Source organism: Nicotiana tomentosiformis, chromosome 2 (genome assembly GCF_000390325.3).
Source record: "Nicotiana tomentosiformis chromosome 2, ASM39032v3, whole genome shotgun sequence".
NCBI classification, from domain to species: Eukaryota; Viridiplantae; Streptophyta; class Magnoliopsida; order Solanales; family Solanaceae; genus Nicotiana; species Nicotiana tomentosiformis.
Window position 1 is genome coordinate 113,279,597 of NC_090813.1, and position 24,222 is coordinate 113,303,818.

General features: G+C 37.4%; 1 long non-coding RNA gene across 2 annotated transcripts; it reads left to right on the top strand.

Moving 5' to 3' along the window:
* Positions 1-9,360: 9,360 nt before the first annotated feature.
* On the top strand, positions 9,361-13,127 carry LOC104104829 (uncharacterized). 2 transcript variants are annotated; one of them, XR_688204.4, is made up of 4 exons: positions 9,361-9,610; positions 9,733-9,856; positions 11,495-11,613; positions 12,863-13,127. It is a non-coding gene; the product is annotated as an uncharacterized lncRNA (long non-coding RNA). The 2 variants fall into 2 exon arrangements; XR_004509368.2 differs by having other exon boundaries at positions 9,736-9,856.
* The last annotated feature ends 11,095 nt before the right edge of the window (positions 13,128-24,222 follow it).

Below are 24,222 nucleotides of genomic sequence, written 5' to 3' on the forward strand. Positions count from 1 at the left end.
AGGTGCACGGTGATTTGATTCATTCCCCGCCATCTGAGTTGCACACAATGTCTGCACCTTGGCCCTTCGTTGTTTGGGGCATGAATGTCATTGGACCAATTGAGCCGGCAGCGTCAAATGGGCATAGGTTTATTCTGGTGGCCATTGATTACTTTACCAAGTGGGTCAAAGCTGTAACTTTCAAGTCCGTGACCAAGAAGGCGGTGGTAGATTTTGTTCATTCAAACATCATTTGCCGGTTCGGAATTCCCAAGGTAATCATCACAGATAATGTTGCTAACCTCAACAGTCATTTGATGAAAGAGGTATGCCAACAGTTCAAGATTATGCATCGAAACTCCACTCCGTATCGTCCTAAGGAAAACAGAGCTGTTGAGGCTGCTAACAAGAACATAAAGAAGATACTTCGTAAGATGGTGCAAGGTTCCAGGCAATGGCATGAAAAGTTACCTTTTGCTTTACTAGGTTATCGCACCACTGTTCGCACTTTAATAGGTGCAACTCCCTATTTGCTGGTATATGGATCCGAGGCAATTATACCTGCGGAAGTTGAAATTCCATCCCTGCGGATCGTTGCTGAAACTGAAATTGATGATGATGAGTGGGTCAAGACCCGGCTAGAGCAATTGAGTTTGATTGATGAAAAAAGATTGGCAGCAGTATGTCACGGTCAATTGTATCAGAAAAGAATGGCAAGAGCATACAACAAGAAGGTGCGTCCCTGGAAATTTGAAGTGGGTCAGCTGGTGTTGAAACGCACCCTTCCACATCAGGCTGAAGCTAAAGGCAAGTTCGCCCCAAACTGGCAGGGGCCGTTCATTGTGACAAAGGTGTTGCCCAATGGTGCTTTGTATTTAATAAACATATAAGGTAAATGTGTGGATATGGCCATCAATTCTGATGTAGTCAAGAGATATTATGTATGATTTCTTTGCTTATCTTCAATCACATTTTGTACTAGGCATGTTCAAAGTTGGAATGACGAAGGCATTTTATTCTGCTATCCCAAACACTTTTATCATTTGTTACCCCTTTTGAGCCTTATTTATGTTCTTTCATACCCCTCTTTTGGAATCAGAAGTAGAGCTGGAAATAGAAAAGAAAAAGAAAAGAAAAAAAAAGAGAGAAAAGCAAAAGAAAGAAAAGAGAAAAACAAAAAGAAAAGCAAAGTAACAAAAACAAAACAACTTTTACTAGTTTGAACTACGTTCGACCTGATTCCTTTTAAGGATACGTAGGCAGCCTTACACGGTTCGGTCCCATCAAAATAAAAATCCAAAATTCCCCAGATTCGAAGAAACTGGGGCAAAAGTTTTAGTTTTGTAAAAAGATCTGATTCCAAAAGTTGTAATTTTGAACCCCTTCATCTTAAATTATTTTGAGCCTGCATGCCACCCTTTCTTTCTAACCCTGTCCAAAACCTACACTACAGTCCAAATAAAGACGTTCTGATCAACTTTGAGGATGCCAAGTCAAGTGAGATGGAGGTATTATTTGCATCATGGGTAGCACCTTTGTTCATGGGCACAAGAAAAAGTGAATAAATGAGAGAGTCTTATTGGTGAAAACCCTCACGGGCAGCATAGGGCGATGGTGAGTTGAGAGAAAATTCAAATGAGAGAGTCTTATTGGTGAAAACTCTTACGGGCACTGTAAGGCGACAGTGAGTTGAGAGAGGAACAAATGAGAGAGGCTTGCTGGTGAAAAACCCTCGGGGCATTACAAGCTGAATGGGGTTCATGACTTTACAGAGAAAATGAATTATGGAAACCCCGGTTTTGAAGTATGAAGACAAGGCATAAATTGAAATGTGATTAGTTGGATGGATTAGGCTGATCAATCCGAAATACATATCATGATCATTGGAGCCAGCTGCTTCATTCAGATAAGTCTCTTTTCCATTTTTCTTCAAATAGTCATCTTTTTTTTTTAAATTTTTTTTCTTTCTAATTTTCAAAGTCACTTCGCTTCGTTTCTTTTGGGTCTATTTTTCTAAGTCTCTGTCAAATTAGTCTTTGTTAAGCAAGCAAGAAAGGACTTCAAAGCTCATTACCAGCTTTTTATTTGCACCAAGCAAAATTCGGCCAGGCACATCACAAGTGACATGATTTAGAATAAGCAATGTGGTGGTAACTGAAGTTCAGGTGATCATGTGATTCGTGAATTTGTAGGAAATGCAAAGGTTCAATAGTTGTCAGAATAAAAGTGCCATACGACGAGTTAAGCGTAAGGGATTCAAGTCATTCAGAGGTTTTGTGGCCGAGGTCCGATCAAAAGGTCAAACTAATTCTTTGTAGCCCAAAGCAGCTAATTAGAATGAAGCGGGATAATGGCAGAAGCAGACACCTTCAGCAAGGATGCCACAAACTAACGGCCACAGTTTCAAACTGAAAAATTTTCTTTGTTTCAAGCAGGGGCAAGAAATCTTGTTTGCTTTGCGTGGAATCCTCTATGAGAAAGCATGTTCCAGATAAGTTCAGTTTTACGTTTTCAGGACCCTCCTGGATAATGCGATTTAATTTTAAGTTTTCAGGACCCTCATGGATAATGGGATTTAATTTCAAGTTTTCAGGACCCTCCTGGATAATGGGATCTAGTTTTAAAGTTTCAGGACCCTCCTGGATAATGGGATGCAACTAACAATCAATGAATGTTCTTGGTACAAACTGGGGCAGAAACGTTTCTCTGTTTTGTCTATGTTGTCGTGATAGCAGGCACCCACCTGGAGAACGAGGGAATTCATTTCAGTTTTAAATTAGCATAGGCGCCCACCTGGAGAATGAGGGAATTTATTTCAAGTTTTAAGTCAGCAGGCGCCCACCTGGAAAACGAGGAAATTCATTTCAAGTTTTAAGTCAACATCAGGCGCCCGCCTGGAAAACGAGGGAATTTTATTTCAAATTTTAAGTCAGCATCCGGCACCCACCTGGAAAACGAGAGAATTCATTTCAAGTTCTAAGTCATCAGGCACCCACCTAGAGAATGAGGGAATTCATTTCAAGTTTTAAGTCATCAGGTGCCCACCTGGAGAACGAGGGAATTCATTTCAAGTTTTAAGTCATCAGGAGCCCACCTGGAGAACGAGGGAATTTATTTTAAGTTTAAAGTCATCAGGCGCCCACCTGGAGAATGAGGGAATTCATTTCAGTTTTAAGGCAGCGCAGGCGCCCACCTGAAGAATGAGGAAATTCATTTCAGTTTTAAGTCAGTGCAGGCGCCCACCTGAAAAATGAGGGAATTCATTTCAAATTTTAAGTCAATATCAGTCGCCCACCTGGAGAACGAGGGAATTTATTTAAGTTTTAAGTTAGCACAGGCGCCAACCTGGATAATGAGGGAATTTATTTCAAGTTTTAAGTCAGCAGGCGCCCACCTGGAAAACGAGGAAATTCATTTCAAGTTTTAAGTCAACATCAGGCGCCCACCTGGAGAACGAGGGAATTCATTTAATTTTTAAGTTAGCACAGGCGCCCACCTGGATAATGAGGGAATTTATTTCAAGTTTTAAGTCAGTAGGCGCCCGCCTAGAAAATGAGAGAATTCATTTCAAGTTTTAAGTCAACATCATGTGCCCACCTGGAGAACAAGAGAATTTATTTAAGTTTTAAGTTAGCACAGGTGTCCACCTGGAGAATGAGGGAATTTATTTCAAGTTTTAAGTCAGCAGGCGCCCACCTGGAGAATGAGGGATTTTATTTCAAGTTTTAAGTCATCAGACGCTCACCTAGAAAATGAGGGAATTCATTTAAGTTTTAAGTCAGCGCATGCCCCCACTTGGTGAATGAGGGAATTTATTTCAGTTTTAAGTCAGCAGGCGCCCACCTGGAAAACGAGGGAATTCATTTAAGTTTTAAGTCAGTGCAGGCGCCCACCTGAAGAATGAGGGAATTCATTTCAATTTTAAGTCAGCGCAGGCGCCCACCTGAAGAATGAGGGAATTCATTTCAGTTTTAAGTCAGCGCAGGCGCCCACCTGGAGAATGAGGGAATTTATTTCAGTTTTAAGACAGCAGGCGCCCACCTGAAAAATGAGGGAATTTATTTCAGTTTTAAGACAGCAGGTGCCCACCTGAAAAATGAGAAAATTCATTTCAAGTTTTAAGTCAACATCAGGCACCCACCTGGAAAACGAGGGAATTCATTTCAAGTTTTAAGTCAGTAGGCGCCCACCTGAAGAATGAGGGAATTTATTTCAAGTTCAAATCAGAGGTAGCAAGAGTCCACTCAAGAATGCGAGTCGATAGTTCGAGATGCACAACAGAATTGTAGAGGATTCAAGATCAAGTTTCTGAAGACCTATAGATAGGATTCTTGTAATTCATAGCTGTTAGACTTGCTTAGTTTTCTTTCCATTTTGATTTTGATGTAATAATAGGACCATGGACCGGAGCCTCAAACGGTACCTCACTCGACTCTCCAATTCGTCCTTCCATCATTCTCCAGAACTACACTGACCCGATTCCTTTATAGCCAAGGATATGTAGGCAACCTATGAAGCAAGGTTCGGTCAAACGCTTTCAAAACGCTTCCCATGGAGTATCAAAATGGGCAAAAATTGCTCGTATTTGCTCACTTTATCTTTGCCCGAAAACTCTTCGTGTTTCCGAGCAAAGAGGGGCAGCTGTGAGCACGTGATTTTTTGCCCGACTAAAATTACTCATACAAAGTTCGAAAATAGATATTTCTAAATTATTTTCGTTTTTATAGAATTTTAGAATTTTCTGGTTAATTTTGTTTGGATTTAGTTGCATATTTAATATTTAAAATTATGAAAAATACCAAAATGTATAAAATATTCATTGCGTAACATCTTAGATTTAATTGCATATTAGGATATAATTATATGAATTAATTATATTATTAAACAAAAATCACAAAAAAATGGTCGTTTTTACATATTTAGCTTTTAGTTTTAAAATTAGTATTTTCTTTTCATTAGTTTTAGGTTAATTAATTATTTTAATGTTAGAAATAGATAATTAATTCAATTCTACATATTAGATTATTTTCGAACTTAACTTAGATTTTTAATTAATTTTATTAGGATTTAAAAATTCAAGAAAAAGAAAAAAAATGAAAGAAAGGCTTTATTTGGTTCCGGTTTGGGCCAAAGCCATTTTTCAGTGGCCCAATTTCCCTTGACCCATCAGCCCCTATCCAATCCCTTAGACCCGTGACCCGTCTGCCCAAACCCACCGAAAAATTCCCCTCTAACCAATCACGTGGTCTTTCCTCTCATCCCCTTCCACGTGGCCTGACAAATAACGGATTTCGTACAAATCGAATCTTCCTCATTCTCCCTCACACGCTCATCCCATCCGAAAATCAATTTGAATACGAGATTAGGATGAATGAGGGGCGTAGGATTGAGTCTCACTCAATCTACTCCCTCCACTTGTCCTTTACTCGTTTCAAGAAATAAATTTTCGGATTTTTTAGAAAGAGGAAGAATTTTCATGACTTGGGGAGGAAGTATAGAAGCTTCTGGAGCTTCTATATATTAGAGGTCATTTTTTTTTTCAGAGGGGGATTTGGTTTGGCTGGAGAATTTCGGATAGAACGTTTTTTTAGGGAAAAAAAAAAAGAGAGAAGTAAGAGATAGGGTTTACAAAAGGAAGGGCTCTGCTTTTGTTTTCATTTTTTTCAGCTTGTAAATTAATTTGAATCTCAGAAAAACAAAACAAAAATATATATTTCTTCTTTCTATTTCCAGTTTTCGAAGATAGAGTTTGATTGAAATTTGAGTTTGAGTTCGTGTTTGGATTCGAAATTCCGGTGCCGATCGGAGTTTCCATCCGAGGTTCGTGGTTTCTATTTGGCTCGCGGCTTCTGCTCGATAACTTTGCTGTTTTCAGTTGAAACTTTGGAGCAAAATATTGTATCTGTTGATTCCTTTACTGTTATTAAAAAGAATTTCGACTAAACAGGTTCATCTCTTTCTCTTATATAATTTACTTTTGGTGATGTGAATATATATATGGGATGACACGGCTCAATTCATTTTGAAATATTTATGAGACTGGATTGTTTGACGAATGCTAAGTGAGCAATGACTTATTTTCTGTGCTTTGCTTAATTATTTGGGATTACTACTTTGGTTTATATTTGCTTTGAAGCACCGCACATGAACATTGAGTCTATTTCCTTTCCTCAGGTCGTTTCAATTTTGGCTTGAAGTTGTCCTTTGTTCATTTTGCCATAAATGATTTGTTCGTACTTATTGTTAAATTTCGGAATCTGTTAAGACTTCTACCTTCAAGGTTGTTGAGGGATTAGTTGAATTGATATTTATTTGAGCATGGAGATTGAATTCGTGTTAAGTATTTTGTTTCGAGGTGAAAATTCGTGATTGCATTAGCTATTGTGCTTCAGCTAGTTAGTCAGTTGATTCTATGTATTGGAAACAATAGAGTTGTTATCATCATTCGCATCTTCGCAAGTTTTTCTTGTTTATCTTCCTTTCTTTGGACCGAGCTTACGATAGATGGCTTGATATCTTTTCTGCTATTGGTTTGGTTAGCGTCATTTGAATTTGATGAATCAGTGTCCTTAAGTATGTCGACATCCTAGCAGACTCCTTCCCCATTGATATACATATTAACTTGTATTTATCTTTGCTCTTTGCTTAACAAGGAAGTTACGGTTCCTGGTACCCCTTATGAGTCTGTTGAAGTTTCATTAATTTCAAATAGCATTTATTTCGATTTTAGTCACTTAGCAGGTTTACTGTTGTCTTGGATTGATCTACTAATTCTTAGAGTTTAAAATATTTTTTGTGTCTCATCCTCTTACTAGTCGCATTAGTAAAAGATATAGGCGTAAATTGTTGGGTTGTAATATTGATTTTTAGTATCTTTTTGAATAGATTCATAATAGTTAAAATCATACATTTTTCCACAATAATTCACTTCCATAAGTCATGACCTCACAACAAATCTCAAATCTTAGGAAATAAATAGTTCATAAACATCGTAGCTTGCTTTAGGCGCGATTAATAAGAAATCATCGTGACTATGGGTACGGTTCTCGTGGCATAGTCATGATACGTAATCCCCAATTCGAGTGTGTGTTTCACGTGACTCGACCATAACTTCGAATAATAATAAAAATAAGCATGTCATAAATCGCGGGTGCATTTCATGTGGCGCGGTTTGAGACGCGTGCCAAAACAACAAGTGTACGACATCGTGACTTGTTCCAGAAATAATTTCATAAATAATTATAAGCGGTTAAAAAGTAAAAATACACAATAGATTTTATACATGTAATAAGTCAGATAATTAGGCCAATTATTAATAGTTGAGCGACCGTGCTAAAACCACGAAACTCGGCAGTGCCTCACAGCTTCTCCCGGGTTAACAGAATTTCTTACCCGGTCTTCTGGTTTCGCAGACTTTAAAACAGAGTAAAAATTTCCTCGATTTGGGATTTAAAATAAACCGGTGACTTGGGACACCATAAATTATTTCAAGTGGCGACTCTGAACTAAATAAATAATCTCATTTTGATTAATGTCACTTAAATTGAAAAAATTCTCATATTCCCTTCGAAAAAAAGGAGGTGTGACAACTATTAATTATATTATTTTAATGAATAGATATAAAATACTTTATTTCTATTCACGAAATTTTTTTTAATATGAAACTTTATTAAAATCTTTCATTAATTGCTATGCAATACGATTCAAAAAAAAATCAAACTATTTCTTATGTCTGTATAATAATGTTTGCTTAATATAAATAAATACCATGGTAATTCGTAATAGTATGTTAAAATTTGCAATAGTATATCATTGAATCATTTATAACGTTGACCTTTTTTCACCATTTCATATTTCAATATGGCAAAAATCTTTTATGATCAACGAAATATGTTAAAAAATTATGTATGAAACAACAAAATGCAAAACAACTTAACAAATAATTATTTGAAGAGTTGAGAATATTTATGAATGGATTTTTACAAAATCCTTATCATCTTTAAATAAGGCAAAAATCAGTCCGGGGGTACAATTATTTAAGGTATAGCGCCTTAAATAAGGGCGCTATACCCAGTTGAACTATTGATATATCAATTAAGCCCAGAAGAATTATTGGTGGGCCCACATAATATATATATATATATATATATATATATATATATATAGAGAGAGAGAGAGAGAGAGAGAGAGAGAGAGAAAGAGAGAGCCTTTCAAAAAGGTTTTATACATATAACGCCTTTCAAAAAGGCTTTATACATATAACACCTTTTAAAAAGGCGTAATACTTAACTGGGTAAACGACCGTTAAGGTATAGCGCCCTTTAAAAAGGCGTTATATATAAAATGGTCAGCAAGTTTTTTTTCCACACATTTTGGTTCTTTGAATCCAAAAGAACCACATTTTGGTTCTGGGCTACAGGAGAACTGTTAATTCTCCTCCACAAATTTAGCCTTTGGCTCCAAGTCTCTCTGCCAACCTATCCATAGGCACATGCCTATTTCACTTGTTGTTTATTGGCCAAATACATAGCCATCCCCTTAAACTTGACACCAATTTTTACTTAAATACTTTAACCGAGAGTTATACCTATTGAACACTTTAACTCCCATGAATGTGTGCCTATTAAACCCTTCATAACTTGCCAGCAAAAAATATAAATTGAGTGACTTTCACGCGCAATGACAAAGCAAAAATCACAAATGAGAGAAAACCACGTGGCTTTGATTACAATTAATCCAAAAAACACTTTGAGCCAAACGAAAAAAAAAAGGAAAAAAGAAAAATCAGACCCACAACCTCCTCCCCCCCAACCCCGCCCTTCATCTTTAGACTCATCCCCTTCGGCCTCCTCTCTCGTCGTCTAACTCCATCATCATCTAATTACATCTTATCTCAAAAATATTTCACCAATGATGGTTCAGATTCCAACATTAGTAATCGGTGCCACCAGTTTTTTCGGCAGAACTCCGATTCAGTAAGCACAAAAAAATTGAGAGAAAAGAAAAAGGCAATCCCCGTGCATTGAGGTGTCACAACTCCTTTTTTCCGAGGGGGATAGGGGACAGGGAGTTTGTCCAATTAAAATGACATTAATCGAAATTGGATTGTTTATTGATCAGAGTCGTCACTTAGAATAATTTATGGTGTCCCAAGTCACCGGTTTGTTTTAAAATCCCAAATCGAGAAAATTGACTCTATTTTTATGGTCTGCGAACACAGAAGATTGGGTAAGGAATTCTGTTAACCAAGAAAAAGGTGTGAGGCACTCCCGAGTTTTGCGATTTTAGCACGCTCGCTTAACAATTACACTTAGCTCGATTATCCGATTATTACATATTTTGAACCTATGTGCATTTTATTCCTATTTTTTCCCTTTTATATCTGAAAAAGTAAACGGTTAAATTATTTGGGAAACCCAAACATTTCCTCTTATAATGGTTTTCAACCGTTTCTAACAAACCCTTTATTCTGCTGCTACTCTCTTTTCCATGGGAAAAAAGTTGTTACTCTTTCCTTTCTTTGCAATTTGGACAACCCTAGCTAATGTCAAAATTGCATCACATGTGGTGATCTGAATTGAAATCCAATAGTTGTCATTCAAGTTGGTAACTTAAGCGACAAAAAAGGCTGGTAAATATTTTTGCTTTTTTTAAAAAATATCAAAAATTGAAAGTGTATTTTCCAGATTGTTCTTCATTTTTTTCTCTCTTGATTTTTTTAATTGGAAAAATAATTTTTGATTGTGATTTCAGTAGATGTTGTCACAACAATTTCAAGCTTTTCGTCACTTGGCCTCACTTTTTTGGTGCTTCAATCACAAAGAAGAAGAGAAGTATTTTTTTCCAGTAAAAGATCAACCACTATTATCATTACTTGGTAATGTTTTCCTTCTCCCCTTTCTCTTCTAAGTTAATTTTTGCACCAAGATCTATTTCTACTTAATTACTGTGTCTACTGCCCGAATTTGCTTCACTTAGACACTAACATAAACTTGCGAGTAATAGTTTTAATGATACATATTTTATCGTTCCCACCCGATATTTCCATCAACTCAGAGAATATTTAATATGTTTCTTTACATAATCTGTTAGCACTTACTTATATTCGATCAATATGAATTTTTAGATGGAAAGTAGACAAATGCATATTAATTTTGCTGATTCTTTTGCCGATCTTATTTTATTTGATTTTTGTGATAAATGACAAATGGTGTTGATTTTGTGACAGACAAATAGTGTTGATTTGTGACAAAGTTTAACATCGGAAGTACAAGGTAGATTGGTGGTAGTGATGGTGGCTCTACCCCTACTTCTTCCATTGAGGTTTGTCCTTTGGGTAATTCCATAAAAAATGATATTTCTGTATTTTTTTACTTTTCTTGAATTTATTGGTTTATACTTTTTGGTTGGATTGTATAAGGATCATGTTTTATTTAGGATACCCATTAGAAATAAACCTTCTGGAGTGTTTTACCTTTTTGAGCAGCTTAATTTTGATAATAATGATTGAGAAACCTGAAACTTTACTTTAAGTGCAGTAAATTTGATAATCCATTTCTTACGGTTGATATGTCATTTGTATATATAAATTTTGGACCCAAATGAAGATACATTATGTGCTACTCAAATGGAAATACATTCTCCGCTTATTTATCATCATTTAAAGTCTTTCAAGGATCTATTTATCTTTCTTCTTAAATATTTTGCCTTTGTTCTATTTTCTAGATATATTGATTTATTATTTAAAAGATAAAAACTAATTTTATATATCTCTTCTAAATACGCGTCCAATTTAAATAAGTAACCCCTACATGTGATCCTTCATCCATTTAAACTTATTATTTCATAACTTAATTACTTCCATATTCATCCGTTTAGATTGCTCATTATTTTGATTCGCTTCTAATGTGTGTTCCTTTGTTGTTCAAGTCTACTGCTTGACTTTTGAGGTTTTGATTCTCATACCCGCATTTTAAAAGATTTATTTTTTGGATTGACATTGATGCATTCATTGATATGGATTTAGAACTTTTACTTTTTCAACATGATCAAAGGGCCATGAGCCCATGAGAGTCTCGTAAGGTTTAATTGATACAATCTTTTATTTTCCTTATTGGTTGGTATGTATATATTTTGTTGCTTCCTGCATTTCTTTGTTAGTTTACACCAGTCAATCATTACAAATTTGAGAATGAATATTTCCTAAGATCTTTGCACAGAATTTCTTGCTCTTTAGTTATCCTAATTATGAGTTTATATTTTGATGTTAAACAATATTCTAGATTCCATCTTTGGTATGACTTTGCGTTTATCGGATTTTCTTTTTGGTTGTTTATTTTTTGTATTTATAGTTTAAGTTGCGTAATTGTGTAGGAATGTGTGTTTTATGAATATTAGAATTGGATACATTCATCATTATGCTATTCAAATTTGGTACAATTTTTTTGCACTTCAATTGGTGTTTTATCTTATGTGTCTCTGTATTAAATTTCTTCTTTTTCACTTTTTATATCAGGTTTTGAGAGAGTATGAGTCGCTAGGGGTACTCCAGTGAAATTCTTTACTCTTTGTCATTTTCCATTTCATTTGGATTTCACAGTGTTCGTCTTCAAATTGATATTCGGTTTTGGCAAGGTATCAGTTTAAGCATATGGATTTGGGTGAAACTTTTATATCTTCTTCTTCTTCTTCCTCCTCCTCCTCCTTACCATTTGGATGTCACAATATTTTTTTGAGAGTGATTTGTAAGAGACAAAGATTGAAAAAAGGAAAACTAAGATAATTATGTTACGTTGTATGATTGTTGAAAAGATAGAAAGCACAATCAATACGAATTATCACTCTCTTCACCTTTCCTTCTTAAGATAATAATCCAAATAGTGACTAACTACAAAAAAATTGGATGAAGAAAGAAAAAAAGATATGAAGTGGCGGGGAGGGGAGAGGGGGTGGGTGCAAAAGGATCCAAACAGGGTTTCAAAGATAATAGATCGGATACTTAAAGTGAAAAAATACATAGGTTTCTTATGATGTTCAGCAGTAGTACATAAGCCTTGATAGAAACGTAGCAAAACACATTTTTTCAGTCTATTTCTCAAAACATTTCACTATCATCAAATAACCAATAATTTATTTATTATCTCTTTTGGATTTGCATTGTATATGATTTTATTCTCATCTCTATGTGTATTTCCTCACTTGGTGTTTCGAGCTTATTTTGGCAATAGCGGGGACGGTGTTGATATCTCTATTTTAGCCTATCAATTTAATAGCATGTAAGCTTTTTTTCTAATCATAGATCTCATGGGTTGCATGTTAGTTTCCTCGAACATACTTTTAGACCTCTGTTGTTTATATAGCTCTTTGCTCTGTTCGCAGCGAGTGAGAAAAATTATTAGTAGCTCCATTTCATGTTTAAGGTCTAGAAGTTCAAATGATCATTTGATTGATGCCCCGTCTAATGGGTTAGAGTTCAGACTTATATTGCTTCCATGTTAAAAATGAGAGTTGAATCCAAAGGTTTAAAGGATTTCAAGGGATCAAAAAGCTCGAGTACCTTATAGCTTCATGATTCCTTGATCTTTTTTTTTTGTTCGATATTGTACAATACTTGATAATTAATATTATTCAAGTACAAAAGGTAAACCTTTAATATTCTGACAAGGTTTTCCCTAAATTAGATATGCTGATCGAGAGCTCTTCCTGTTACCTTCTCCATATCTTATTAATCTTCAAGTTGAATGTTCTGCACTCAGTATTAAAGTATAGACGATCTCTTGGTTTTTTGCTTGATATTTCGTAACATAGAGCATATTTATAGTGCAGTCTTACTTGGATGATGTTACTGCAACTTATTAACGAAATAAGTACTTTTTTTATGCAGGGCTATAACTGAACATTCAAATAATTACCCTCAAAGCAATAACAAACTGTGAGACACTCGAGAAATGGGAAATAGTTATGTAGTAAATATTACAAAGACCATACACAGCTTACAAAAAGTCTGACAAGAAACAATGAAGTCTTGTATCTTTTGTTGAAAAAAAATGCATATATTACCATTGAAACAAACTCAAATTATCAAGTTAGTACTAAAGTGAGGAAGATGTTGCGAGAAAAGCTTATAATCATCACATAATCCAAGCAAATATGTATCATTATTTTTTTGATCAGTGATTGTATATTATTCTTGAGTTAACATGCCCAGAAAGAATATGCAGTTTTCATGATTTCTATATAAACTAAACATTGAACTCATATGGCAAAAGGTGAATTTTGTTGCTCTTATATTCATTTCAAATGCATTACCTCCGATTGTCACTTTTATTACAAAGATGTTGAGAGATCAAAGCATTTAGTAAACCTTCTAAAGCACTAAGATATCTTTTATGCTACACTTGATTCTTCAGTGTGTACTTCCTCAAATGATATGTTAGTGACTTATTTAATTCTCAAAGTCACAATTTTAATTGTAGTTTCAAGTGAATGTTCAATTGATTTAACGATAGTTGTCTTTATCATTCTGCTGAAAAAATTTATATCTTCAATCTCCACTGTTAAAGCTAAATGATATATTTCGAAATTTAAAAAGGTATTTTACGATCGCGCGAAGCGCGGACAAATTATCTAGTTTATCAAATAATGCTAATTGAAAATCCGAATCTTACTGTCTTTTAGAGATTTTCGAATGAAGAGGTTGGATATAGTTTCTAGAATAAATAGCTATTCGACAATAAAAACTCTAAAATAAGTAATATTTAATTAATAGTTTATAACAAATAACTTAATATAAAAATATACGTAGTCATTATTTGTTGGACTGAATGCAAAAAGGAAATAATTTATAATTAATGACAGTTCATTTAGAGATATTTTATACTCTGCTTATTGCTTCAAATTTGTATTTGTACCAATTTGACCTATCATAATATTATAATATAACCCACTTTGCTCTATTTTCTTATTTCTTTCACCCGCAATGCTTTCTGATGGAATTAAAACAACATCAACAACAACCCAGTAGTAATTTCATTAGTGGGGTCTGAGGAGAGTATAGTGTACGCAGACCTTACCGCTATCCGGGGGTAGAGAGGTTGTTTCCGGGAGACCCTCGGCTCAGAAACAAAAGATCTATAACCACACAGAAACCAGATAAATAGAATCAACACCGTAAGAGACAACAAATACGTGGAAGGGAAAAAAGTATGTCAATAATAAAATTGAAAAATAAATAAATTATGGAAATAAAAATCGTGTGATGAACAACAACCGCTAGCAGACCTAGACCAAACTCTATCAGACTAGCTGGAAAAATGCTCGACTACCCCCTAACCTACAACCGTAATGCTCGACCTCCACACCTCCCTATCCAGGGCCATGCCCTCAGAAATCTGAAGTTGCGCCATGTCTTGCCTGATCACCTCGCCCCAATACTTCTTAGGTCGCCCTCTACCTCTTCTCGTACCTGTCAAAGTCAACCGTTCACACCTCCTAACCGGGGCCTCTAGGCTCCTCCTCCGCACGTGCCCGAACCATCTAAGCATCGCTTCCCGCATCTTACGTCCATGGGAGCCACGCCCACCCTCTCCCGAATAACTTCATTCCTAATCTTATCCAGCCTAGTGTGCCCACACATCCATCTCAACATCCTCATTTCGACTACTTTCATCTTCTGGAACTAAATTTATGTATTGTAAGGGGGTCGTTTGGTATGAGGTATAAGTACAAATAGTGCTGGGATAAAAATTTAATACCACCTTAATATTTTGTTTGGTTAGCAAACCTGTGATAAGTTATCCCGGGATTAAAATTAATACCGAAATAACTTATACCTTGTAAGGGGTGGGGTAATTAGTGTCAGGATAACTTATACCTTCTTCTTAAAAATTATGCAAATATCATTTTTAATACAACATACCAAACAGTGGATAAAAATAATTCCAACATAACGCATCTCAGCATAACGCGTCCCAGCATAACCTATATTCAAACCAAACGACCCCTAAGAGTTTTGTTAACTTAAAGTTAAGTTTACTTGCATGATGAATTTGAAAAAAAAAATGAATTGAATTCATTTGCTAATTGTTTGAGAAATTAACTTAAATAATCGTCCACTCAAAAAATTAGCCGAAAAATATATAATATACGTAGTATATTTAGTGTACAATATATGCATATTGACTAGCGACCGTAAATATTTTAGTCGTGCTGTCAAATGTATAATTTTGTGTTGTTAGTTTTCAATGACTTAATTATTTATTCTCAAAAATAAATATCTTTGGTTGATTCAAATTATTAATATTAGTTCACCCCGATTTAATTATTCGTTCTCAACATTAAAGTCAATAAATATTTTTTCTTGATTCAAATTATTAATATTATTGTATCTTATGTTTTAAATATTTAACTGAAATTATAGTTTTATCCACTAAAAATTCTATTTTAAAATAATGGTAAAAGAATATTTGACATTTTACTTTGCGATCATTTGAATAAAATTTTAATTGACATCAAAATAGGCATTCTACGTATTCAAATAAAGACTTTATTGTTAAAAGTCTATTTTAAAATTTTCATTACTAAGTATATAGACAATAAATTTGCGTCAGGAAAATAATCGAGACTGAAAAATATTTCAACAATCGTAGTATTTTATTTCAAATATTTGAGTGTACAATCTCTATGAATCCTCTAATTCTTCTTTCCAATAGTAAATAAATTCAAGGGCCTTTGAGCTTGATCTTGAATCTATATTTGTTTCCACGAACGATGATCTTGAATTCAACTAGCACGAATTTTAATTTGAACTCGTACTCCTTGAATCTTGACTTGTTCTTCGTTCTTGAGCTTGAAGTTCTTTGTTCTTCAGCTTGAACTTTATTTCTTGAACTTGAACTTGATTGCTTGAAACTTATAGAGAAATTTGCGGCGTTTGATCCAAGAGCTCTTTCTTGCTTCTTGTTATAACTTCTGGTGTCTTTTCTGGGTTATGAAGACCCCTATTTATAGTTGTGGAAGGGAAGAATTATGATAAGAACAAACTCTTTCCGTCCAATCAAATTAAAGTGTGACAAGGCCGCATTTGATTGGCCAGAACATATCACTTGCATACGTGGCGCGGTTTCATTGTCCCTTTAATTTGACTTGGCATGCCTTGTCATTTTGACACGTGGCACGATCCTATTGACTCTTCTGTTTGACTTGGCGTGCCACGACGCCACGTCATTTGACACGTGGCACCAAACTGGGCCTCTAGGAAGATGATATCGTGGGCTTAATGAAGTGGGCTCATCACTTTTAGCTCAATAAAATAGACTAGCCTAATGGATTAAGACTTATTTATTTAATCCATACTTGTTGGACTTATATAACTAATCTAATTATATTAGCCCAATAAATTTATTTGAATTAATATATCTTGAATTTAAAATATAATTTAAATTATTTTATGAATTTAATTTCAATAAATTTTAAATACCTACAAATGCCCCTACTTGAAGATTTATCAGACATAACCTTTAACTTGAAGCGATAAATTCTTGAAGTACCAGTGAAGCATTAAACATTGGCCTCGAGTTAAACGATGTTCCAGGGGAAAGAATCCAACCAATCAATTAGTTCATAAATTTTGCAATTTGATAGACATTTTGAACAAGAACAAGGCTAAACAACAATGATTGCACTTGCATTTTACGTGTTGTCCCACTATATTTGTGTGGCCTTGTAATGCATAATGGATTTGATTGGAAATCTTTATTTGTGGCAAAGCAATCCTATTTGTCTCCAACAAGGAAATATTGTCGTGACTATTGAGCTTTTAGGAGGCAACTACAATTACTGATTCCCTTTTCGTGTTGGGAACAAATTCTCGTTCCAGCCGCCTTACCAGTTGATCCCACATCGGGAATAAATCTTCCATGCCATCTTTTATAAACCTATATAACCTCATGTGCTCGTATTTGTTGAGCATCAATTCGCTTTATTTGCAAACCTTTTGAGTCTACTTTTGTGAACTCAAGAGCGTCAACGCTGAGGTAATTTTTTCTTTTTTTAAATGTGTGTTCTTGTTTAACGAGATAATTCATGCATGAAGAAGATAATTTTGGGGTGTGTGAGGGGATGAGTACTCATCCTTGCCTGAATAACGGAGAGATTACTCTCAATGTAGCTCGACTATTGGAGAAATTACTCTCAATGTGGCTCGACTATCAGAGAGATTAATCTCAAAACGATCCGACTATCTGAGAGATTACTCTCAATATGGCCCGACTATCGGAGAGATTACTCTCAATGTGGCTCGACTATCGGAGAGATTACTCTCAATGTGGCTCGACTATCGGAGAGATTACTCTCAAAACGACCCGACTATCAGAGAGATTGCTCTTAATGTGATCTGACTATCGGAGAGATTACTCTCAATGTGGCTCGACTATCGGAGAGATTACTCTCAATGTGGCCCGATTATCGGAGAGATTACTCTCAATGTGCCCTGACTATCGGAGAGATTACTCTCAATGTGCCCCGACTATTGGAGAGATTACTCTCAATGTGCCTCGACTATCGGAGAGATTACTCTCAAGAGACTTACATATCCACCTTAAGATTGAAAAATATAGTTTTCTTTTAAGGACAAACCCGCAAAGAGGCCAACTTAAGGTGCAAAGGGACTTATATGTCCACCTTAAGATTGGAAAGTTATAGTTTCCTTTTAAGGACAAACTCACGAAGAGGCCAATTTAAGGTGCAAAGGAACTTATATGTCCACCTTAAGATTGGAAAATTATAAAGCTTCAACTCGAAGACTTCGTGGACTTGACGACATTGACTTGAATATTTGGAAACTTTGAAGATTTGGCGGACTTTGCAGACTTCAACTTGAAGAGTGGCGAACGTGAAGACTTCGACTTGAAGACCGACATACTTGAAGATTTCAACTTGGAGACTTCAACTTGAAGACCGACAGACTTGAAGACTTCAACTTGGAGACTTGGAGGGTTTAAACATTTCAACTTGAAGAGCAACAAACTTGAAGACTGGAGGACTTAAAGATTTGGTATACATGAAGACATAGTAAATCTCTAAACTTCAGTGCAAATATTTGGTAGCCTCCTAAAAGACTATAATCACTCTATTGAAGACACTGGTTTATCATGAAGGCTTGGCCCCTCTAAGTCATATGAGATCCAAAGTTCAAAAGAAGAATGAAATTTCAGCCTGATTTTCAAGTGTTGTTTGAATGAATTACTTCCATCATACTTTATTTGGACAATGACTAGGGCAATATGTATCTTTTGAACTTATGCGACTGAACTCAGAATGAAACTCTAAGCTGCCTACGTACCTCGGTGAAGAGGATCAAGTCATACCGTAGTTCAAAATACATGGATATTTTTTGATTTTTTTATTTTTTTATGTCGTAATTTTTGCTTAGGCCGCCCCTTTCGAGGTTTTCAACCTAGCGGATTTTCTTTCTTTCCTTTTTTTTATGTCCTAACTTTTGCCTAGGCCGCCCCTTTCGAGGTTTTTAACCTAGAGGACTTTTTTTTTAATTATTTTTATTTTATTTTTATGTCCTAACTTTTACCTAGACCGCCCCTTTTCGAGGTTTTCAACCTAGCGAACTTTTTTTTTTGGGTGATCCGTATACAGTTTAGACTCATGCGGGCCAGGAGTGTAGGAACATGCAGTTTAGGCTCATGCGTCAAGGAGCATTGCAGCTTCAAGGATAATACTTCTTCAAAAATATGTCATTGATAGGGCCGATTCTCATGCCATCTGCATCAACTAGCTTGTAAGCCCCACTTGAATAAACTTCTTATACGACATATGGCCCATCCCATTTTGAAGTGAACTTCCCTACAGGTTTATGGGAAGTAATTATGGGTCTTCGTACTGCAAGGACTTGATCTCCTACTTGAAAGGATCTCGGGCGAACTCTTTTATTGAAGGCGTGAGACAATCGAGCTTGATAACATTCAAGACTCTATTGAGCTTCCAACCTCTTCTTATCAAGAGCCTCCAACTGTGCTAATCGAATTCGAGCATTTTCTTCATCAGTGATCCCTTCTTGAATAGCCAGTAGTAATGAAGGTATTTGATGCTCGAGTGGCAAGACGGCTTCGACTCCATACACGAGTGAATAAGGAGTCATTTGTGTTGGCGTGCAGTGAGTCATCCTATATGCCCATAGAGCTTCTTCCATACGGTCATTCCAATCTCGTTTGGATTTGGAGACGACTTTCTTTAACAAGTTGCATAGAGTTTTGTTGAATGCCTTAGCTAGACCATTGGCGGCAACATTGTACATCGAAGAGTTACGTTGCTTGAAGCCAAAGAGATCACAAATCTTGTTCATCAACCTATTATTGAATGATTTTTCATTATCCGTTATTATGTAACGAGGAATGCCAAAGCGATAGATTATGTTTACTCGGATGAAACTTGCAACATTTTCTTCTTTACCTCCTTAAGAGCAACAACTTCAGCCCATTTTGAGAAGTAGTCAGTTGCAGCCAAGATGTATAGGTGCCCACCAGAGGACTTTGGCAGTGGTCCAACAACATCCAATCCCCAAGTGTCAAATGGCCTGGATGCCACAGTTGGGTGCAACACTTCCGGAGGTTGATGAATAAAATTCGCATGGAATTGACAAGCCTTGCATCTTCGAGCGTAGTCCAAGCATTCTTTTACGGTCGTTGGCCAATAATATCCTATCCTTTTTATATAGAAGTGGAGCTTTGGTCCAGACTGATGTGACCCACTGTCACGACCCAAAACCTAACCCGTCGTGATGGCACCTATCATGGTACTAGGCAAGCCGACCTTTCCAAAACTCTTTCAAAATTTAATAAAAGTGAATTAAGACATTTAAAATATCCGTAGTTTTTCATAAATACGGGGTAAAACCCAAATAAAAATATAAGTGCGGAAAAAACAAATAGCCCGACATCGGGGTGTCACTAAGTCATGAGCATCTAGATAACCAAACTAATACAACCAGTGTCTAAGTATCAATACAAGACAGAAAGAAATATAGAAGGAGAGACAAGGTCCTGCGGATGCCGGTAGCTACCTCATAGTCTCCGGTACTCGTTCGCGCCCGAACTCAACGATCTCCATGATCAAACACACCTGGATCTGCACATGAAGTGCAGGGTGTAGCATGACTACAACCAACTCAGCAAGTAACAGAAATAAATAAGGAACTGAGAAGCATTGACGAGCTATATAGTACAGTTCATTTTCAAAGTTTTCAGTAAAGAGTGAACATGCTTTCAAATCTTGTGGTATAAGTCAAATCAGTTCGCGTTCATGTAAAACAGATATGAATCTTCTAGAAATTTCACAACAATAACAGATAACAACTGAGTGCAACAATAAATAAAAGCAAGTATAGCCTCTCAAGGCAGCAGTCACTCAACCCATCTCAACAGCTCACACTCTCGGCTCTCAGCCCTCAATACACACACTCTCAATAGGTACCTGCGTGCACTGGGGATGTTCAGACTTATGAGGGGCTCCTACAGCCCAAGCGCTAATCTGCACGGATAAATCACGTGCTGCATAGATAACTCACGTGCTATAATATCATATCTGGATCCGCACGGACAACTCACGTGCTGCACGGACAACTTACGTGCCATAGTATAAATATAAGGATCCGCACAGACAACTCACGTGCCATATAACAATACCTCACAACCAGGCCCTCGGCCTTACTCAGTCATGAACCTTTCTAGTCTTACAGCTCTTAATAAAGAAAGGGAAAACAACCCAAATCAAAGTGTTACAGTATATCATCAGGGAAAACAAATAACAGAGACTGAGGTAAACATGTACAGAAATCACTATGACTGAGTATAACTACCATGAGCAGGAATATAGCCTAAGCATGATTTCTAACATGAAAGCAGTAAAGTTCTAGTAGAGAGGAATGCATGTAAACACAATTAAAGGCTATTAGACTTCACAGTCTCCCGAGACGGACCAAGTCTGAATCCTTCATGGCGTACACCCACGCGTCCGTCATCTGGCATGGGTGCCACCTCCAAAAAGTCATATCATACCAAACTTCGGGTTTCATATCCTCAAAATCAGATTTAAAACTGTTACTTACCTCAAACCGATAAAATCCCTACTCCGCGATGCTTTTGCCCCTCGATTCAGTATCCAAATGCTCTGAATCTATTCGCAATCAGTGCAATATCATCAATTTATGCTAAAGGAATGAATTCCACAAGAAAAACTACCAATTTAGACCAAAAACCCGAAATTGGCTCAAACCCGGCCCCCGGGACCACGTCTCGAAATCCGACAAAAGTTACAAAACTTGAAAGCTCATTCACTCCCGAGTCTACCCATACTAAATTCATCAAAATCTGACCTCATTTGGTCCCTCAAATCCCCAAATTACTCTCTCCAAAATCCCAAGCCCTAACCCCTTTATTTCACTCCAAACAAATCCTACTAATTAGGTGAAAAATTAACGGGAAAACACCATAGCTAATGATAATAGAGCTCAAGCAACTTACCTCAGTGAATACCCTTCAAAAATCACTCCAAAAGCTCCAGAAACCGACTTGAAAATGGTGGAAATGAATCAAAATTCGCGAAGTGTTCAATTTATAGTTTCTGCCCAGGTCTTTCGCACCTGCGGCCAAATATGTGCACCTGCGGTGCCGCATATGTGTAAAAACCTCCGCACCTGCAAAAAATCATTAAAGCCCAAAACTTCGCACATGCGCTCCATATACGCATTTGCGACCACGCAGGTCCGGAAAAGACCTCGCACCTGCGGCCACTGCATGACCTCTTCACCTCCGCTTCTGCGGGGATCTATCCGCATCTGCAAACCCAGCCTACGTCAACACTGTCCGCACCTGCGAACTCCCATGTGCACCTGCGACCTCGCACCTACGGCTCCCCCTCCACAGGTGCGGAAATACCAGTAGCAACAGCTTTAGCTGCATTTTCCAATTTCAAACAATCCGTTAACCACCCAGAATCACCCCGAGCCCCTCGGAACCTCAACCAAACATACCAAAAAGTCATATATCAACATACAAACTTAGTCGAATCTTCGAAACACTCAAAACAACATCAAAACACCAAATTACCCTCGGATTCAAGCCTAAGAACTTCTAAACTTCCAAATTCGACAACCGATGCAGAAACTAACTAAACCACGTCCGAATGACCTCAAATTTTACACACACGTCACAAATGACACCACGAATCTACTCCAACTTCCGGAAATCTATTCCGACCCCGATATCAAATTTTCCACTGCCGACCAAAATTGCCAAATTTCCACTTTTCGCCAATTCAAGCCTAATGCCACTACGGACCTCCAATCATATTCCGGACGCGCTCCTAAGTCCAAAATCACCTAACGAAGATAATGGAACTATTAGAATTCAAATCCGAGATCGTTTACACATAAGTCAACATACGGTTGACTTTTCCAACTTAAGCTTTTACTTTAGAGACTAAGTGTCTCAATCCACTCCGAAACTACTCCGGACCCAAACCAACTAACCCGGTATATCATAATATATCTGAAAAGCATAAAAGGAAGCAGAAATGTGGGAAACAGGGCTATAACTCTCGAAATGACCGGCCAGGTCGTTACATCCTCCCTCTCTTAAACAACCGTTCGTCCTCGAACGGGGCTAGAAACATACTTGGAGTCTCGAATAGGCGTGGATATTTGCTCCGCATCTCCCGCTCGGTCTCCCACGTGGTCTCCTCCATAAGCTGACCTCTCCATTACGCCTTCACCGAAGTTATGTCCTTTGACCTCAACTTTTGCACCTGCCGATCCAAAATGGCCACCGGCTCCACATCATAAGTCATCCCACCCTCCAACTTAATCGTGCTGAAGTCTAAAACATGGGACGGATCACCAACATACTTCCAGAGCATGGAAACATGAAACACTAGATGCACACTCGACAAGCTGGGTGGCAAGGCAAGCTTATAATCCACCACTCATATCCTTTGAAGCACCTCAAAAGACCCAATGAATCGGGGGCTCAACTTGCCCCTCTTTCCAAACCTCATAATACCCTTCATGGGTGATACCTTCAGCAAAACTTTCTCCCCAACTATAAAAGACACATCACAGACCTTCCTGTCTGCGTAGCTCTTCTGCCTAGATTGCGCCGTGCGAAGCCGTTCCTGAATTAATTTCAACTTATCTAATGCATCCTGGACCAAGTCTGCACCCAAGAGCCTAGCATCACCCGGCTCAAACCATCCTACCAGAGATCTACACCTCCTCCCATATAAAGCCTCGTACGCAGCCATCTGAATACTCGACTGATAACTATTGTTATATGCAAACTCCGCGAGCGGCAAAAACTGGTCCCATGAACCCCCAAAGTAAATGACACAAGCACGCAACATGTCCTCCAATATCTGAATAGTGCGTTCGGACTGCCCGTCTATCTGAGGGTGAAAAGTTATGCTCAACTCAACCTGAGTACCCAACTCTCGCTGCACAGCCCTCCAAAGCTGCGATGTAAACTGGGTACCTCTATCTGAAATGATGGAAATCGGAACACCATGCAGGCGAACAACCTCTCGGATATAAATCCCATCCAACCGCTCTGAAGTGTAAGTAGTACCAACTGGAATGAAGTGAGCGGGCTTGGTCAGCTGATCCACAATCACCCAAAATAGCATCGAACTTCCTCGAAGTCCGTGGGAGCCCAACTACGAAGTCTATGGTGATCAGCTTCTACTTCCACTCTGGGATCTCTAACCTCTGAAGCAAGCCACCCGGTCTCTGATGTTCATTCTTAACCTGTTGACAGTTGAGACACCGAGCCACAAACCTAAATATATCCTTCTTCATCCGCCTCCACCAATAGTGCTGCCTCAAATCCTGGTACATCTTCGCGGCACCCGGATGGATGGAATACCGCGAGTTGTGGGCCTCCTCAAGAACCAACTCACTGAGCCTATCTACATTAGGCACACATATCCGGCCCTGCATCCTCAACACACCATCATCACCAATGGTCACATCCCTAGCATCACCTCGCTGAACCCTGTCCTGAAGAATGAGCAAGTAGGGGTAATTATACTGATGCTCCTTGATACTATCATAAAGAGAAGACCTGGAGACCACACAAGCCAAAACCCGACTCTGCTCCAAAATATCCAATCTGACAAGCTGGCTCGCTAAGGCCTGAACATCCAATGCCAAGGGTCTCTCTGCTACTGGGAGATATGCTAAAC